This window comes from Amphiprion ocellaris, chromosome 19 (genome assembly GCF_022539595.1).
Source record: "Amphiprion ocellaris isolate individual 3 ecotype Okinawa chromosome 19, ASM2253959v1, whole genome shotgun sequence".
Classification (NCBI taxonomy): Eukaryota; Metazoa; Chordata; class Actinopteri; family Pomacentridae; genus Amphiprion; species Amphiprion ocellaris.
Window position 1 is genome coordinate 32,542,301 of NC_072784.1, and position 6,174 is coordinate 32,548,474.

The 6,174-nt window shown below is 35.7% G+C and overlaps 1 long non-coding RNA gene across 1 annotated transcript; it reads left to right on the top strand.

Moving 5' to 3' along the window:
• The first annotated feature begins 256 nt into the window (after positions 1-256).
• LOC111582516 (uncharacterized) lies at positions 257-4,247 on the top strand. The gene is made up of 5 exons (XR_002747330.3): positions 257-403; positions 2,576-2,706; positions 2,900-2,981; positions 3,096-3,191; positions 3,263-4,247. It is a non-coding gene; the product is annotated as an uncharacterized LOC111582516 (long non-coding RNA).
• Positions 4,248-6,174: the final 1,927 nt, after the last annotated feature.

Consider the following 6,174-nt stretch of genomic DNA (forward strand, 5'->3'; position numbering starts at 1 on the left):
GTAGTTGTAACAGAGAGGTGTTGGCTTGGTTTTGTTGTCAGATTTTATTTTGCAGTGTTGTATCACACCACATCAAAAGGCTTTGTTAACACTGTGCTGCTTATATTTACTTCTATGGGTGGTGAAGTCCAACATTCAGTTCCTCTTGGCTGTTTTGGTCTCTGGTGAGTCCTGAGGGATGTAACTGACACTTCAGCAGCTAAAAGCTCCACTGTGTTCCCTACTTAGCCTCCAACTGGGTCTGGCTGTCGGCTGGCCAGGCAACAATCAGTTATAGACATATATAAACTAAGAAAACTGTAAAGTTGCAGGAAAACCACAATATTTTTCTACTGGTTGATAAATCAGAGAGCACTGATTTATCAACAGCCACATGGACAGTAAAGCGTTTGCTCTGATTCAGGTAAGACTGGATATTATTTGCTCTCCATCTGTTATCATTAGATTTATAATGAGAACACACCTTTCAGTAGAATATCCTTCATTTCTAACGAGCTAACTGTCGTCATCAAACTAATATTTAGTGCTTCAGAATTGCCTTCAGAGCCACACAGACTCGGTGTTTAAATCCGGATTCAGCTCTACAAGCAGAAAAACAGACGAGACATGAGTATGTCATGTTCAGAGGAAGTTTCTGGACTTTCTGGTGTTTCAGTCAAAATTTCTTCCTGTCTGCTCACTTCATTCCTGCTCTTCTGATAAATCACAGACAATTTTATCTGGTTGAGATGGTGTCACTGTCAGGGTGTCTGCTGTCTAGAAGTCTAAAAGGGACAATAAAGAAAAATACACATTCTTACAGATTGTGACATCTAATTTTCTTTGTAAAAACCAAAACACGGTGTATGCTGTGGGGATAAATCACAACGTTGGCTACTGCTGCCCTCTGGTGATTACAGCAGGAAAAGCACAAAAAGAAGATTGTGAGAGTGTGTAATGTGTGATTAATTAACTCATGTTCTGGCTTTAAATTAATTATAATCCTAAAACTTAACTAAATTAAATAAATTAATGCCTCAGCAGTACATAAAATAAAATAGTGTTAAGCTTTTAACCACTGTAGTTTAAGGAAATTATAGAAATAACTAATTTCTTTCTGGTTCATCATGAAAAAATTCAGTTTTTACAGATTAAATTGAGAGCAGGATAAATAGAACAGGAAGATCAATCAGTAAAATATATTACAAGCTGTGCCTATCAATATGTTTTTAAATTTTTTTGTAAAATGCAATGTACCATCACTATTTAATTAAATTGAAAATATTAATTGATAAAGGAGCTACACTTTCTGCTGAATGTTTCACTGATTATGTTTGTATTCCTAGTTCTAAACTAATCACTGTAGGAGTTTCAGGGACCCCATAATTAAACCATTTTTTTGAACAAGCTTATGTTTCAAAAGCAGGATCAGATGTGGAACATACTTTCTGATTTTGCAGGAACACTTTTGAGTCTGATGGGAAGAGACCTTCTTTGTAAATTAAAACCTGGTATTAATTGTACTCGAGATTAGTAGTTTCTAGAAAATAATAAAATCAGTTCAGTGTTTGCAATCAGTTAATGATTTTCAATATTGTTAGACTGTGGAAAGTTCTAATATGAAAGACACCTTTACTGCTAATCACATAAAAGTATTACAAAATCTTGTCCAGTTTGTGCATGTTTGCTGTCTGCTATGAGGTCTACGTTGTAGTGTTGTTGTGTTGCTGCTGATAATCCATCCACTGAGTATCAAATTATAACTGAGACACTTTTACTTATGATAAAAATGATAAAATAATCTGAAAGGATTTTTATTGGTTTATGGTCCAGATTGGGTGCATTTTACCTATAGAACTAACAGATGCACAGAAAGTTCTGTGCAAAGATCAGGTTGTTCTGCCTCACATCAAGGTCACTGTGTCGACTCGGGCAGAAGTAAAACAACTGAATGTTGTCATCAGTTTTCCTCCTGCAGGCACATCCAGGGAGGTTGGCTACAGTCCCATGGATCTTACATTTCTGAATAATATGTGCAACTGTAGTCACAGGAACATCAAGCTGCTTGGAGATGGTCTTCTAGCCTTTACCTTTAACATGCTGGTCTATAATTTTCTTTCTAATCTCCTGAGACAACTCTCTCCTTGGCTTCCTCTGGTCCATGTTTAGTGTGGTACACACCATGTCACCAAACAGCACAGTGACTACTGTAACCCTATAAATAGGCCGACTGACTGATTACAAGTTTGTAGACACCTGTGATGCTAATTAGAGGACACACCTTGATTGAACATGTCTCTATGGTCACATTATTTTCAGTTTTTTCTATCATTTTTGTCCAGGCCTGTCTCATGAGTTTATTTTTTAAAATAACTCTGTTAAACCACGGTTCAAAAGCAATCTCTGATTTTCATTGGTTAATTTTCATAGAATTTTTATTTATTATTACTTTTGTCAGATTCAAATTATTTCTGTGACCATTGTGGGTTTTTCTTTCATTAACCGAGGGGTACCAACTATTTTGTCCACGTGTGTATGTAAATACACATTTTCATTGATTGATTATTTTTGACAACATTTTTGTGTTTTATTGTAGAAGCAGCAGAGTTCAGAGGAAAACGCTCACTGGAGAAAATGAGGAACATTATTACCAAACATGTGCATGAAAATATCATTATGTTTGAGGAGGCTAAAGGTGTCATGTTGAACCAGCTGACTGTCTTGAAGGTTTGTCAATTTTTTTGTGTTCAAGTGGAAAAATCATTCTGAAAGGTGCTTAAGCTCCTAAAAACTGCATTAATTGTCACCACTGACCAGTTATTGTTGTTAATCAGAGACAGATACATACAGTATGGAGTCATTAGTCCTTTCATCTAGTCTGCCAGCGTGATACGTGATAGAGATTTTGATTCTGAATTAGACGGACATCTTGGAGATACTGCAGGAAACCATGAGGGAATCCATTGAGCTCTCACTGAAGACAGATGACAACTCAATCCCAGGTAACAGGAACATTTCAAAGTCAACTCATTGATGTAGAACTCTAAGTATCCTGTAAATAAACCATCGATGTTCAAGAAGTCAACACATTCCTAGTAAGTGTTTTGTTGTTTTAGATGTTCCAACTGAACTTGAGATGGTGAGGAGATACTACGATGAACTGAAAGACAATCCAGATGGAGAAACATCACAACTGGAGTAAAACCTAGAATGTAAGTATAACATTTTTTTATTATTTCTATTTATAATAGAATATAACCTGACTGTCTGGTTGCTGTTTCAGCTTCCATCAGTGGACAGAAACAGCAGAGTCCTGGTCTCCCACTGAACATCTCTGAGGAATCACTGACTCAACACAGGACACTCTGGATCTGGTCTCAACCAGTTTTATTAAGTTGGTTTCTATGGACTCTTTGGTTTGATTTGTTCTATGACTTTGTTTTTATGAATTTTGTGCTGAGAGATTAGAGATTTTTTGGAAGTTTTTTTTTCATTTAATGGATTCCAGTCCAGAGGCAACTTAAAAAGTAGAGAGAGATGAAATGCAAAGAGCCCTGGTTGGATTTGGACCAGCGATGTTCTGGTTTTCATCATAAAGGTACAAACCACAAAACATTTAGATTTTAAGGATTGAACTGTTCTTTTCTTGTTTTCCAGTATTGTGTTTCCATGTTTTCTGAGTTTAGTGTGGGTTCATTGGGATGGGAACACTGCAGGTTCAGGGATTAGATCAATGTGTGTCATTTTAACCTTGAACCTTGAATACAGCTCAGACTGCAGGTTTGATTTAACAGAGATTTTAGGCTTTTAAAAGAATGACCTGAATGTTTTTCCTTTAAGAAATATTTACTTAATGGGAGGTAATGTTGGTGCTCACATTGGAAATGCAGAGAAACAGATGAAAGTAATAAAGCAGCTGCTTCTTACTGGAAATGAACATCATTTATTATATTGTTTTATTTTGCCTATAATCTACACTGATTCTAAATGAATACATGTTTTTGATATGATGTCCAACACAATTAACCTTCAACCTTGAATATAACTCATACTGCAGGTTTGATTTAACATAGATTTGAGCTTTTTAAAGACAGACCTTGAATTCCTACTTTTCTTTTACATTCAAGGAAATTTTTTTTTACTAAATGCAAGATAACAGTCTCTTGATTTACTCTATCGTTGTGGCTTTATGTCTAATCTGAACTGATTCTAAATCCAAACATGTATTTGATTTGATTTACTGTCTAATAAACCTGAGTTAAAGTGCATGTAGTTTATTTATTTTTTGTAAAAGTTGCTGGAGTTCTCTGATATCAGTTTTATTTGCAAGATGGAAAATATTTTTGCAGAATTCTTACTTTGATCTCATGAGATTTTTCCTCAAACCAAGTTTTCTGACACCAAACTCCATTGCACTCCTGAAATATTTCAGTGACCAACACCACAGCTATCAGACATCCCTACAGACGGTTCAACAAACATCATGGCCTGATTCATGAAAAACTACATTTCTGTAAGCAGATTGTCCAACCACATGCTAATGAATCATTCATTCCCTGCAGGGTGACGGATCATTTGTGAGGCTCTCGGTGCTTCGATGTTTCTCACTGACATTACTGTTTGCTAGTTTTCTCATCTCACTCTGACTGGAGCATAGATAGATAGATAGATAGATAGATAGATAGATAGATAGATAGATAGATAGATAGATAGATAGATAGATAGATAGATAGATAGATAGATATAGATATATAGATAGATAGATATATATATATATATATATATATATATATATATATATATATATATATCACAACAACTGGTTGATTTGAGAGCTCTGTTATATATATAGCTCTGTGTGACCTAAGAGGAACTCTGAACCTTAGATGTTTAGAGCCTCGCTAACAGTTGGTTCACAGCAAACATCATGAACTGCAAACAAACGCTGTAAAAATAAAGCTCCACTGAGTTAATACAGAATAGATGACAATCTCATGCAACCAGACTTCTTCTTATTATTATTATTATTATTATTATTGTTATTATTATTATTATTGTTATTGTTATTGTTATTGTTATTATTATTATTATTATTATTATTATTATTATTATTATTATTATTATTATTGTTATTATTATTATTATTATTATTATTATTATTATTATTATTATCCATCCATCCATTATCTATACACCACTTAATCCTCACTAGGGTCGCGGGGGGGCTGGAGTCTATCCCAGCTGACTCAGGTGAAGGCAGGGGACACCCTAGACAGGTCACCAGTCTGTCACAGGGCTACATACAGAGACAAACAATCACTCACACATTCACACCTACGGGCAATTTAGAGTAATCAATTAACCTCAGCATATTTTTGGACTGTGGGAGGAAGCCGGAGTACCCGGAGAGAACCCACGCATGCACAGGGAGAACATGCAAACTCCATGCAGAAAGATCCCGGGAAAGCCGGGATGCGAACCAGGGATCTTCTCGCTGCAAGGCGAAAGTGCTAACCACTACGCCACTGTGCAGCCCTATTATTATTATTATTATTATTATTATTATTATTATTATTATTATTATTATTATTATTATTATTATTATTATTATTATTATTATTACAGTGGTCCCTCGTCTATCGTGGGGGTTACGTTCCAGACCCTCCCGCGGTAGACGAAAATCCACGATATAGGGACCATATTGCAACCATTAAATATTGGTCGACTCACCCGTCTCCAGGGCTGTGGATCAGGCCAGTTACAATTATTTTGCATTTTTATGCTCATGTCTTTTGCTGTCTTCCATGCTAAACATCCCCAGCAGGACAGGACAGTTTTCTGCAGGTTTTATTCACCGCTCAGCACAACAAACACAGGACCACTCTTACCGGCACAACATAAATAAACACAAAAATAATAAACAAAATAAAGAAACTGCAAATGAACATAATCACACACAAATCCCATACTAGAATATTTAGTTTATTATAACTCCGCCAAGGAACGCAGCGGAGTTATGTGACGATCAGCTACGTTTCACTGTGAATCTGTCTGTCCTGTGCAACATTACTCAAAAACAGACCAACGGATCTGGATGAAATTTTCAGTGAAGGTCAGAAATGACTCAAGGATCAAGTGGTTAGATTTTATCAGTGATGCAGCTTATAGTCTGGATCCACGGTTTGGTTAAAGATT